The sequence below is a fragment of the Centruroides sculpturatus genome, unplaced genomic scaffold (assembly GCF_000671375.1).
Source record: "Centruroides sculpturatus isolate CEXI.00-Female unplaced genomic scaffold, Cexi_2.0 scaffold1170, whole genome shotgun sequence".
Classification (NCBI taxonomy): Eukaryota; Metazoa; Arthropoda; class Arachnida; order Scorpiones; family Buthidae; genus Centruroides; species Centruroides sculpturatus.
In genome coordinates, this window is record NW_019385349.1 from 121,521 (window position 1) to 136,697 (window position 15,177).

General features: G+C 28.9%; 1 protein-coding gene across 1 annotated transcript in view; it reads left to right on the forward strand.

The window, feature by feature from the left end:
• Positions 1–15,177, forward strand: part of LOC111637964 (cytochrome P450 302a1, mitochondrial-like) — a 36,770-nt gene that overhangs the window by 12,327 nt on the left and 9,266 nt on the right. The gene's annotated exons all lie outside the window — the stretch shown is intronic.

Here is a 15,177-nt window from a genome sequence, read left to right on the forward strand (position 1 = left end):
AACATTTTTCGATGCACTAAGAGCACATGCATATTACAGACTAAACTATCGATAATTCGACTAAACTATCGTACGATAGTTTAGTCGAATTGGAATGCATCCCCGCACACTGCTATAACTGTTAGCCATATTCCATTTGCAAATTATTGAGTTTGAAGAGAATCGTACTGCCCATTAAACTTTATTATCGGCCGATTTCAAATTATTTGAGTGTGCGCACTCGCATATGTCTTCTTGTAATTTAAAGACCGATCAAAAAGTCTGTAATGTGCGCGGGCTCTAACATACAAGACATCGATTGGATGAAAATCAGTTGTGTGAACATTCATTCCTACAACTGTTATATCTGTGGTGTTGCAACTTTTATTCATCTGTCTCTTTTCACGTTCTCGTTTTGCTTATTGAAATTTTTCTAAAGAGACAGTTTATTGGTCATTACAGACAAGAAGCTGGACCTAATAAACGTTAACGACAAGAAGGGTTTTTACGCCAGTGGGGTCTCGGCCTAAGGCTTACTGCTCACTTCTTAGTTTTACTTTCTACGCCATGTGGGCATTAAGAGGACTTTTTTGGCAATCCCATTATGGGTTAATCCTAGGGCTCTTAAAATCCAGGCTGACTTACGCGCCATTTTTAGGCCAACACTTGGCTCGTGGCATATTGAAAGTGCAATGAGCATTGTTAAAACTTACAAAGCTATTACTTTCATAGCGGTACCAAAGTTATTTTCAAAATTTATCAATGATATGAAAGTTATGAATAAATGTTAGCATGTTATATTTCTTGGAAGATATCGATATTTATTAGAATAACCATCTTGAAAACAGTACAACTTTTTTATATTTGATGAAAAAAGACATTTCACATTTTTGCCGAATACAAGTTTTATGAAGTCATTATTTGTTATAAATATCAACAGTAGTTCGCGATTATTTAAACATGGGTATGTCGAGATTATAACATAAGTATAAAAATGCAGTGTAATAGAAATAATCGCCTCAATTATGATCACACTAATTAAGAATAATTTCATTAAATTTTATTGCTTACTTCATTAAAAAATCCTAATAATAGTAATTACTTAAATTAAATTAAGAGTTCAATAAATATATGTAAGGACTTGTATTTTATGATAATCCTTACATGTATTTTTTATTAAATTTATGTAATATAGCCTATTTAAAAAGTAAAACCATTTAAATACACAGACAAATTAAACAATAATAAACTCAATAACTATTTTTCGAGTGGTTTGTCAATTAACTGCAAAACAATCGCCTATTTCGCCTTAAAATTTTAACACTAAAATTACAGCGAACACCTGGCAGCAGATTGTAGTATATTGATTTGGCCTGAAAATGGCGCGTAAGTCAGCCCGAGTTTAAGAAGCCTTAGTAAGGCTAGGGCGGCTGGTGATGACGGACCGGGTTCAATATATTCGGCGGACCTCCCACGAAAAATTCCTGGGTTTTTTTTTACTTGTATGGATTCGCGTCCAGGTCCCCAGAGCATTGTGTCGCTACCCTAACCGTCGATCATCCGGCCGTCAGCGAACATATAATGACTCTCTTATGAAAATTCATTACTGCATAATGTGCAGTAATGAATTAATAACTTCATTAGCGTAATGTGTCGCACAGTGGGACCAAATCCTAAAAAGCTGGCCAAAAGTCGAAAAATAGAGTTTAAGTTCCGGTAATTTCTAGTCGTGGGTTCGGTTGGATAAGAGTCCGAAGGTCGAATTCTAGACTTTAGCGCCCCCTATCCTAATACCTGCTATTGTAGTTTAGTTGAAAGGGGACCCTCGATCGAGCTAGACGCATCATGCAGTAAGCAAAGATTTCTACGCTATATTCAATAGGGTGCCAAATCTCTAAAAATCAATCGAATTTAAATTTAAAAAATGGAATTTGCAGCTGCAAGTAAGTAGAATATCATAATGTAACACAAAATTGATAATAATACTTTATGTGATAACTGTAAACGAATGATTTGTACGAAAATGAACGGAAGATTCCAACAGAAAATTTTAAACATGTAGAGGAAAGTTCATAAATTCTGTAGAGTTCTGCGACTAGACCGATCGCATGTTGTAGATGGAACTATTATTGAATGAAAAAAATTAAAACTAGCTGCAACTAGCTGCAACTGTGTCATTGGTGCGAGTTCTTGCAATGTAAAACATAGTTTTCTGAATTTTGTACATTAATGACGCGGAATGTTTTGCTCTTTTTCTTGAATTTGTCTGGTGTTTTGAATATTGTTTGCGTGTAGCATATAAGCTTGAAATCAAACTGTGGCAAGCGCATAGTGATAAAGAAAATAAAGAAATAAGATTCTGAAAAACGAATATACAGAAGGGTTTCCGTATAGAATTGGGTCTAATAGTCGATCAACCAAAGCCTGGTTTCGGTAGCTCGAATGATGAGAATACCGCTCGACAATTTTTCGAAAACTCGAGCATTTCTGCTGCTATTACAGGGGTTGATGAGGACTTGATTAAGCGTTTCCGTGTCATATTGCGGACAATTTCGTGTGGCCACGAAATCGATTTCATAGAATTTCAAAATTATGCTTTACAGACAGCTCGTTACTTTGTGCAGTTATATCAGTGGTTCTGCATGCCAACTTGTGCACATAAGATATTGATTCATGGTGCAGAAGTGATAAATTCATCGATATTGCCGATAGGGCAGATGTCTGAAGACGCTCAAGAGTCTACTAATACGCGTAAATACATTAAAAAGTTTCGAGAAGATTTTGCAAGAAAAGTTCCCGAGTGAAAACAGTGGAAGACATTATTTTACACCTATTATTAATATCCGATCCGTTTATTTCGAGTTTGTGCGAATTACCTTGAAAAAACTCAAAGTCATTGCTTCCAGAAGCAGTTTTATTGTTAGTTGCTCCACGTATACCAGCAAGTACAGGAAGCTCGAGCAATTTCAAAGTTGAATCATCTGATTGCGAAAGAAATTATTCTTTGGATGACGATGCATGAACTTTTAATCAACTGATTGTATGTTTTATCGTATTAAACAATATATGGATTTATTTTGTACTTTTTCTATAAAAGTGGTTCGTGTTAAATCCGTCATTTTCTTTTTATTTCAAATTTTGACTTCGGATTCGTAATCAGCGATCCCGAAAACCCCCGAATACTGACTTTCAGCCAAATTGATAATGCTTTTGACTTTTGGCCAGCTTTTTGAGATTTGGCCCCACTGTGTGTCGTATTGCAATTTTTTGCATAGTGTGTGTATTATATCCGTAAGTAACAACAGTACAGGCTATATTAAACGAATGTTTCATTTAAAAGTAACTTTTACAAACCTCGCGGATACCTGTCTATAATGGACAGATTTAGGTTTGCAGATAACCATTATAGAAAGGGTTTACTGTCTTGTGGTATTTTAAATATATTTTAATTAACTTATATGAAATGATAGTTTTTCGTATCTGTTAATATCACGAGTCAGTCATAATATGTTTTGGCCAAGTTTTCTTTGTCATAATTTTTTAATTAAAGAAAGAAATTTTTGAATAATGTCGTCCTGTTAAAAATACCGGTATTGTTATTTCAAATAGTAACTTATTTCATAAATCAAAAAAGTTAAAAAAAACCTTAAAAATATAGTAATTTGTTAGAATTAAATGAAGTTAAACCTCAAGATATTTAAGGTATGTTGGTATGTTCTCTTGGATGATATTTCTGAACGTTATTTATGGCTTTTAGTACTGCCTTATAACAATATACAACGATACAAGTTTATTTTGTTGCAATGCCGCGAATGTACAGTACTTATGTATGCACTTAGGAACCTATTAGATACACGTCGCTTTTTATTTTTAGCTATTTCCTCCATGGGTACTAAGAAGACCTTTTCCCATATTCACTTGTCCAGGGCAGCCGGGTGGTGAAAGAGACGGGGCCCGGCATATCCGGGACTAACCGACGAAAAACTTATCTTAGCCATCCGCCCATTAAATTCGCGCTGCTTTATTAGATTCTTCTGAAATAAGATTTGTCCTTCCGATTACAAATCGTTTTCTTCTCTGACCAATTCGGTCTGACATTTAATTTTATGATGTGTTAAGAGAAATGAAGTTTGATTGATGGAATAAGGCAACGAACACATGGGCAATCTGCCAAGAAGGCAGTGCCTTCCGACAGGATTTTCTACGAGCAATTGATACCTATTTATGCGATAGATAAATGAAGAAAATTCGAAAACTCCAAGTAGCCAACCTGTTGGTGAGGAGCGAAACCGCGACCAAACGAGTTGACCGCAACGGTGGCACTCGAGATAAATGAAAACAAAGCTAAAAACTCTTTTAATGATTGTGATAAATATTAAAAACAAACAAATGAAAAATTATTACTAAATTTTATTCACACATACGTATTTTTAATAATTATTATTTGTCTCGAAGAAAAGTAAATGAAGTTATTACATAAATTTTAATCATTTCACGCAGTTCATGATTTCTGGGATTAGTTACTGATTGCAATAAGTTTAATCATGTGACAAAAATCATTAATTAATTAAAATTAGTGTTAGAAAGTTTGTTCAAATAAAATTACTGTCAGAGCACAACGTTCTTGAGATTTTAAGTTTGATTTAAGATGTCAACTAATATTTTATATTTTAATTCTGTGCTGAAATGCGATCTTATTTACAATAATAGATGCGAAATTTAATCTTCGTTTACAATAAAAATTTAAATTAATATTAAAAGTATAACATAAATTAATCAACTTGGATTGAAACGTGTACAATTTTCGTAAAAATTTTACATAGATAGTGATTTCAAGACGATATTAACAGTAGTAATGGTAATTGAATATAATTTATACATTATATGAATATTAATTCAGATAAATGTTGCATAATTACACTGTAATAGTTGATATCAATCTATATGAGCTGTTCATAACGCTCGCATGCAATAAATTATCGAAGTGTTGATTTCTCATAATGTTTGAAAGTTTGACTATCATCATAAATTACTAATATATTTATCGACATTAGATTTCTCTCGACGAGACAAGTTCATAATCGTGTAGCTGAGTAACAACAGTTACTATAACCGTAATGCGTTAACGTTTAGATATACCTTCTCTCTATATTATGATAAATATAACTTTAATGTATGGGAGCAACTTGTTTAATTGTAATTAATTATGAAATAATAAAATATGCAAATAAGAATATTATCAAATATTAAATAGTTAAATATAAAATGATTTTTTAAAAATTTTACGTACTAATTTTGAATTTTTAAACTGTTTATTTTTTGTTTTTGTTTTCTTCTTAATGGGGTGTTTGCTTGTTTTTGTTATTATTGGGTGGTTTTTTGTCTTTCCGCCCTAAGAGAGCCTTTTTTCAAGCCCCATCGTGGGTTCTGCAAGATCCACAATGAGGCCGGTTGGTAAGGAAGGATATATCCAGGGCACATCACCCCCCCCAAAATTCCTAATTTTCACCCATGCAGAATCGATTCCGAGTCCCCAGAGCAGTACCACTGGCCTTGTTAAATTTTTGACATTCGGATGACCGAACGAATAAGTTCGGTCATCCAAATGTAAAAAATTTTATGGGGGTGGTCATCCCAGGTCACGTAAGACTAAATAAAAAAATTTAATTATTTTTCTTCAAATTTTTGTTATTTTTGAGCAGCTAACAATAATGCAATAATACATTTTTAAAACATATTTTAAATAATATTTTTAAAGTAAATGATTTTTTTCTTTTCGCTTTTTTAGTAGAAGGAATGATGAGAAAGCCTTCACATGGGATATTATTATTTAATCTTTGTCAGGATTATTATTTAATAAAAACAAAAGTTTTCAACGTTTGATTTATATGGCATAAAATGATACTGCTTACTTTTTTCCTTAAAAAAATGTATATAGATTACTTGCCGTATATAGATAATATCTGAATGTTTTTATCAAGATTTTTATCGATTAAATTTCTCGTTGATGGATGAGCCAGTCATCCGAGAATGAAATTCATATGACATTTGTTTTCAAAAATTTGATATTATTTGTAAATAAATATTGTTTATTTTGAAAAATAAAATAAAAATATGATATAAATAACATAAACTTTGAATAAAATATTCTTGTAAATACTTTCAAATGATAGAATTTATTCGTCCAAAAAAAATTCTTTTAAAAAGATTTATATGTAAATTCTAAAAGTTTAATATTAAATATAGTATAAACAATTACATTATAAAACTTCTGAAATTCTACAGTGAATATTATAAATATTTTTACATCTTACTCTAAATATTTTTATTATTGAAATATTAATTTATATTAAAATCCTTTACTATCCCAAGCAGGAAAATAACTTAAATTTATTTTAGGATATATTGTAATATGTGGCATAAATAGAACAGAGCATCCTATTAAAGTATATACAAAACATCAGTAAAATAAAAATATATTAATATTGGATTAAGTAAACTTATATTTAAAATTGCTTTATGTTAGAAATGTTAGTGTTCAATAGCCATACAAATGCCTGTGTTATTTGTATGGCAAGCTGTTACGTAAAGTTGCATAAATTCATATGAAATAAAAAATTAATGTTTATGTTATAATCAAAATGCAATTTAAACATGTAATTTTTTAGTTACTCTTCAATCCGTACTTGAATACTATTGTTATATTTTTTATGTTCGTACTTTAACAGAGGGGAAGCAAGCCCTGAGACTAAAAATTATCAAAGTACAAATAATAATAATTATAGCCATACTCTCAAGTTGAATACGCTATTCAATTATGATCGCAGCTGTTTACAGCTCAAATAAAGGCAGTAACAGGAGAGCAGACTTACAGACGTCTCCAAAATTTAGTCTTTTATATTATACTCATGCTTTTTAAATGAATTAAAAAAGATTAGCCATCATCTATCAAAATAAATTTCGGAAAAAGTTGTGTTTCTTTCAGCTCTGGCTACTATTAACACAATTTAACGCTTGATAAAGCAATAAACCTTTAAAAAGTATTCGTTTCTGGAAATATAAAGCCATTAATAAGAAATTATAGAATATATTATTTTAACAGGACAGATGTTTAAACAAACTCCGATGTGTTATTATAGTTTCGAAAATACTGATTGCAATAAGTTTAATCATGTGACAAAAATCATTAATTAATTAAAATTAGTGTTAGAAAGTTTGTTCAAATAAAATTACTGTCAGAGCACAACGTTCTTGAGATTTTAAGTTTGATTTAAGATGTCAACTAATATTTTATATTTTAATTCTGTGCTGAAATGCGATCTTATTTACAATAATAGATGCGAAATTTAATCTTCGTTTACAATAAAAATTTAAATTAATATTAAAAGTATAACATAAATTAATCAACTTGGATTGAAACGTGTACAATTTTCGTAAAAATTTTACATAGATAGTGATTTCAAGACGATATTAACAGTAGTAATGGTAATTGAATATAATTTATACATTATATGAATATTAATTCAGATAAATGTTGCATAATTACACTGTAATAGTTGATATCAATCTATATGAGCTGTTCATAACGCTCGCATGCAATAAATTATCGAAGTGTTGATTTCTCATAATGTTTGAAAGTTTGACTATCATCATAAATTACTAATATATTTATCGACATTAGATTTCTCTCGACGAGACAAGTTCATAATCGTGTAGCTGAGTAACAACAGTTACTATAACCGTAATGCGTTAACGTTTAGATATACCTTCTCTCTATATTATGATAAATATAACTTTAATGTATGGGAGCAACTTGTTTAATTGTAATTAATTATGAAATAATAAAATATGCAAATAAGAATATTATCAAATATTAAATAGTTAAATATAAAATGATTTTTTAAAAATTTTACGTACTAATTTTGAATTTTTAAACTGTTTATTTTTTGTTTTTGTTTTCTTCTTAATGGGGTGTTTGCTTGTTTTTGTTATTATTGGGTGGTTTTTTGTCTTTCCGCCCTAAGAGAGCCTTTTTTCAAGCCCCATCGTGGGTTCTGCAAGATCCACAATGAGGCCGGTTGGTAAGGAAGGATATATCCAGGGCACATCACCCCCCCAAAATTCCTAATTTTCACCCATGCAGAATCGATTCCGAGTCCCCAGAGCAGTACCACTGGCCTTGTTAAATTTTTGACATTCGGATGACCGAACGAATAAGTTCGGTCATCCAAATGTAAAAAATTTTATGGGGGTGGTCATCCCAGGTCACGTAAGACTAAATAAAAAAATTTAATTATTTTTCTTCAAATTTTTGTTATTTTTGAGCAGCTAACAATAATGCAATAATACATTTTTAAAACATATTTTAAATAATATTTTTAAAGTAAATGATTTTTTTCTTTTCGCTTTTTTAGTAGAAGGAATGATGAGAAAGCCTTCACATGGGATATTATTATTTAATCTTTGTCAGGATTATTATTTAATAAAAACAAAAGTTTTCAACGTTTGATTTATATGGCATAAAATGATACTGCTTACTTTTTTCCTTTAAAAAATGTATATAGATTACTTGCCGTATATAGATAATATCTGAATGTTTTTATCAAGATTTTTATCGATTAAATTTCTCGTTGATGGATGAGCCAGTCATCCGAGAATGAAATTCATATGACATTTGTTTTCAAAAATTTGATATTATTTGTAAATAAATATTGTTTATTTTGAAAAATAAAATAAAAATATGATATAAATAACATAAACTTTGAATAAAATATTCTTGTAAATACTTTCAAATGATAGAATTTATTCGTCCAAAAAAAATTCTTTTAAAAAGATTTATATGTAAATTCTAAAAGTTTAATATTAAATATAGTATAAACAATTACATTATAAAACTTCTGAAATTCTACAGTGAATATTATAAATATTTTTACATCTTACTCTAAATATTTTTATTATTGAAATATTAATTTATATTAAAATCCTTTACTATCCCAAGCAGGAAAATAACTTAAATTTATTTTAGGATATATTGTAATATGTGGCATAAATAGAACAGAGCATCCTATTAAAGTATATACAAAACATCAGTAAAATAAAAATATATTAATATTGGATTAAGTAAACTTATATTTAAAATTGCTTTATGTTAGAAATGTTAGTGTTCAATAGCCATACAAATGCCTGTGTTATTTGTATGGCAAGCTGTTACGTAAGTTGCATAAATTCATATGAAATAAAAAATTAATGTTTATGTTATAATCAAAATGCAATTTAAACATGTAATTTTTTAGTTACTCTTCAATCCGTACTTGAATACTATTGTTATATTTTTTATGTTCGTACTTTAACAGAGGGGAAGCAAGCCCTGAGACTAAAAATTATCAAAGTACAAATAATAATAATTATAGCCATACTCTCAAGTTGAATACGCTATTCAATTATGATCGCAGCTGTTTACAGCTCAAATAAAGGCAGTAACAGGAGAGCAGACTTACAGACGTCTCCAAAATTTAGTCTTTTATATTATACTCATGCTTTTTAAATGAATTAAAAAAGATTAGCCATCATCTATCAAAATAAATTTCGGAAAAAGTTGTGTTTCTTTCAGCTCTGGCTACTATTAACACAATTTAACGCTTGATAAAGCAATAAACCTTTAAAAAGTATTCGTTTCTGGAAATATAAAGCCATTAATAAGAAATTATAGAATATATTATTTTAACAGGACAGATGTTTAAACAAACTCCGATGTGTTATTATAGTTTCGAAAATAAATATAATTATATAGACATGTTAAAAAAAATAGTTTTATTAGATACTTAAAAACATGAAGCATGCAAAATAAAATTATAAATGTTAAAAATATATATATTATTTTTGTATCCAGATTAAAATATTTTTTTATAAAAAAATATTTTGATCTGAATATAATATTTTGAAATGCTGTGTAAGTGATATTATTATCGTATTAATTATCGCAGAAATCGCAAATAAATACAGTAAATATCTAAGTTTTGCATTTTAAAATAGTAAGGTACATTATGCTGCATTAATATAATATTATCGTGTAGAAAATAGTAAAATAAAAATCATATTTATTTTTACTTTCCTGCCTCTGTTCTATACTCGTATAACAGAGGGAAAGAAAGTATGGCAGTCGGTCAAGAAAATGACCGCCGATATAAAGGACCTTGAAACGGCGAGAAATGCAAAAAATTTAGGGTTTTTTTTCCCTGTACGTATAGATGTTAGTGTATGTGTGGAGGGCACGAGTTTGTTCACCTACTTTGAAGCTTAATAACTCTCGTGCTTTTTGTTGAAAATTCCTGAAGTTTTGCAGGGAGGTTTGCGTATTAGGGGAATTGTTGCTATTAAATTTTAGTGGTTAAAGGTGAACAGGGTGGGAGATATAGTGGTCGTGTGTCATATCTCGAGTAGAATCGGACTTAATGAAGATTTCTTGTTATTAGCATTTACAATTTTTTAAAATATAAAATTCATACCCACCCTCAAAATTAAGCCTTTTGTCATTTTATAATAATTAATTATATAAAAAGTTTTTTAAAAAATAAATTCTCCACATGCAATTTTAAATGTTTTTCTCTTGTTTTGCCGGGAAACTTACATAACTCATTGCTAAAATTTTTAATTTACCAGGGTTACTGGTAGGCAATTGATTACTCGAATTTCTTTANAATGTAGTAAAAATTAAATTTTAATTATTAATTTTTCAATTTTGTTGCAGTTTTATGTTTATTTTAAGTAATTAATAAAGCAATAAAACTTTAATATATTTGTTTGTTTATTTCATTACACAAATTAAATTTTTCCACATGAAATTTGCTCCTGAATCTGCTTGTTTTTAATAGTTACAAATTCATTCAAGAGATTTTTATAATTGAATGATTTTTAAAAATAAAACAAATCATTCAAATCTGTAAAATTCCTCCTTTTAGCAATTTTTTTCAGTGTTTACACGTTAATCACTTTACATTTCCTACACTAAGCATAAAAATGTTAAAGTCCTCGAGACATTTTTAACATTCTATTATTAATCATGCGGTACTTTAATTAATAAGCATTTAAATATTATTTTAATTTATAAACTAATTAAATAGTGAAAGTTTAATTTTAAACAATTACGCTTAAAAACTGAAACTGTTATGAATTGTCCATCATGGGAATAGATTATGACACATAAATCTAAATAACCCGTTTAATTAGTCATTGGTAAGTACAGATAAGAAACTGCTTGACTAGTCACTGGTGAAGTATTTCTCAACGGAGGAGTCTGTCTTCCACTCTTTGTTGACGAAAATAACTTTTCGATGCAAAATTTGGATTCTAGATTAAAGGATTTTTGTAATTTTTACACATTTTCCTCTTTATTCTAAAGTTAAAATGTATCAAAAAGGGACGAAGAACCATTATTACATTTTTCCATACCCACAGAACAGACCCATTTTGCACGAAGAGTTCAGTCAGATCCACACGGGGAGAACCGAACAGTAAGGGACAGGATTCAACATATCCAAGTTAATCCATTCATAAAAATTATACAGAAGAACCGGACCGGAACCAGAATCTCCTATAGGGTTGTATTTTTATTACATGTGCTATCTACCGGTCAAATATTAACTTTTTAATGAAATATAGTCATTTAAACAATAAAGTTCCCTTTATCCCTTTAACAACACTTTAATGATAAATATATTAGATAATAATAGGTAATAAATTATTTTCTGAAAAAGCTTTACATCTGTATTCTGAATAAATATATTAGCCTGACATCTATTACCTTGCTATTGTAATGTAATGAAACTTTCAATGACCATATTGTGTTAATCAATTCATTGAATGCATCAATTTTACATATTATTCTCTGAGAATCGTTTTTTCAGAAAGATTCTTTGTTCGTTAGCTTCTTTGGAGAACCAATTAAGTTGCCATTAAAATGACAAGGAACTTAAGAATCTCTTAATTACTAATTAAACGTAGACGTTTACAACCTCGAAAAACTATTTCAATAAAAATAAATTGGGTATTTTAAACAAATTCCTATTGAAATATGTTTAATTTTTACAGTAATTAAAAGAAAGAAAATAAAATGTTTATTAACTGATTTTTTAAATCAATGTTTTTGATTATTTTACTGATTTAAAGTTTTCTTTTTTTTCTTTTTTTTTAATGTTGTAGCAATAAAATGAAAAATGCAAAATTCAGAACTTTATTTTCTTGCGTTTTCTATCTGACACAATTTCATAATGAAGAAGATTTATTAATGAAATTCTTCGCATAAATATAAACAATTAGAAAGGATAAGTCATATATAAAACTATGGATTTCTCGCAGATGAGGAACTAAGCGTATACAATTATTATATTGCAGAGAATACGATAGAGTTTCTAGTTAGACTGAAGTTAAATTTAACTGAAGAGTTAGCCGATTCGAAGATAATCGTAGATTGGATGGGCAAGAATGTCCTAATTCAGAAACTAACAAACTATCAAATAATTTAATGGGAAGCTCGTAGTGAGTAAGGCAATGGAACGTTGCATTAACTTAACGATTCTCAAAGTGACAAGCTTATTATGTAGGTGATCGTTTGCAAGATTTCTACAAACATTAGAAAGTCGAGTTTTAGCAAACATTTTAGAAAATTTAATGCCAAAAATAAAATTATATTATAAGTCAAATTAAATTCTCTCACCGTAAATAATAATATAATCAATAAGAATTTAATTTATATTTCGTTAATTACCATAAAATGTAAATGAATTAAGATCATCTATAAAAGTGATTATTATTAAAAATAAGTTTCACCGTGTACACTTCTAAATCTTTTCATCGATCGGCACTAAAGTTATCATATTATATAGGCTGAAAACATGGAAACCTCACCCCTCTCCCTGACTTCATCCACTTGATATTTCGTGATAATTTAAGTTTAATTCATTATTAGGCTACATAAGTAAGCATTGCATAATAATTAATGAAGGCCACACGGTCCATGAATGTTCTTAGTGATGATTTCAAGGAGTATAGACTCTTCTGAATTTGGAAGCTTTGCAGAAATAACGCTGTTAATTTGAATTGGCCTAAAATAACGAAAATTTTAATTATAATGTTTGTTCTTATTACCTTAAGCTCAGGAAATGCTTGGCACATCTGTTAGTAGTAAAATAAAACAAAGAAAAAAATGCTAGTGAGGTTTTATTTTCTAGTAGTTTTATTTAAATTTTCACAAACGTAATTTTTTATGTTTAAGCAATCATCAGCATCGACGTTCTAAAAACTATTACCAATATTGTAATACAATAATCGATATTAGCAAGAAATACCATTCAAAAATAAATACAATTGCAAATATTTACATCTCTAGAAGTTATTCGAAACACCAGTTAAATTCTAATATAAAATTGAATCCAAAAGTATTTTAACATTGTAATCTTTCACAATAACAATTAAAATCATCGAGCATTCCAAAATTTGTTGCGGTAATACTACAAACGAATGAAGGGCTGTTGTTCTTAATAGTCTCGGTTCAATTGGGAAATACTAAAATTGTAATGAAATTTTTAATTGTAATTTCAAATTCATAATGAAAAGTATATATTTCAGAGTTTAATTAATAATAACGATTTAAACGTTAATTATTTAACATGAACATTCACAAAAAGATTTTTAATGGTAATCCGTAATTAACATGAAATTATCATAGAAGTTAAAGATTCAATCGAATTAAAATTTTGTTACTGATTCATTTTCTGCCATTAAAATAAACGAGAGTCAAAATAAAAGTTTTCTTTTAAACGTGCTGAATAAATGTATTTAATAGAAAAATAAATAATTAAAACTCATATAAAACTGCCAATCAATGATGAAAATAAAATAATTTTAAGTACAGTAATACCTCGACTTACGCTACCCCGAGTTACGCGATTTTCAAATCTCGCCGATTCGTCTTTTGTTTGAGCGCCACGCAACTTTTGATTACTCACTCCCCTCACACTATTGTTCAGCTTACATGTTCAGACGTGTCGCGCGGAATTGACACATAAATAACACAAAATAAATTGTAGCTATTTCTGTGTTTGTTGTATCTACGGAGCCTTGAGAGACTCTATGTGGTGATTTCTTGTAACCGTGAACGAATCAAAAGACGAGATTAGATTAACGAGAACATTTATTAGCTTACATACATCCGACTTGGATTTTACACAAATTACGAAATTATACCCGGACTTACGCGAATTCGAGTTACGCGGTTATCGCTCGGTCCCACCTATCGCGTAAGTTCGGGGTATTACTGTATAAATGATACGAAGTTGAGGGTTTGAATCAGCGCGAAACAGAATATTCACTAACTATTATAATATTGAATAATATATGGAAATGTTCCCCAAGATAGCATTACATTAACTGATATTATTATATAGTGATCCTCTGAAAAGGCGATAACGGCTATTACAGTTATTTATGAGTAAAGCAATGATTAAGGAAGCGCAAGGTACACGTTTCATTTTCGAAAATTTAATAAAGTACGCGTAACGTTTATGATAAGAAGCAAAATAGGGCTAAAAATATATATTTTAAGAGAAGGAATAATAATTAAGTTTAACTTGTATAAAAATATGTTAACATTCACTACATCCCATTTTTTACATACTAATTCATTACACTGAGCTACCTATAAATTACGTAACGCAGGTTTGGGTACTATGTAACGTAACTTTCTAATATGAAAAATTCAAATTGTATTATTACAGTATGTGTCTAGCTAATTTTATTCATCAAAATTACAAAAATATAATACAATATAATAAACGAATTTATCCAATATATAAATTAAATTAATGTCTGTTAAATGATCGTTTTAATGTGACAGAATTGTCAAAATTTCAAATATAAGAGAGGAAAAAAAAAATATACGAGAACCGGATGTGTCGCTAAATGACAATGGACAATTTATCTGCTATCTTTATAAAATATCAATCTGACAATTGTCTTGGATTTTTTTATTGTAAAAAAATGAACATGAAAAGCATTTTTAGCTAATTATTTTTTCTCAAAATTCCAGGAATACTTATTAGAAATATAACTTATAAATATCAAATTATTTATATATATTAAATATCATTTATATCAAATTATTTATATATATATTAAATATCATCTATATCACATTAATATATA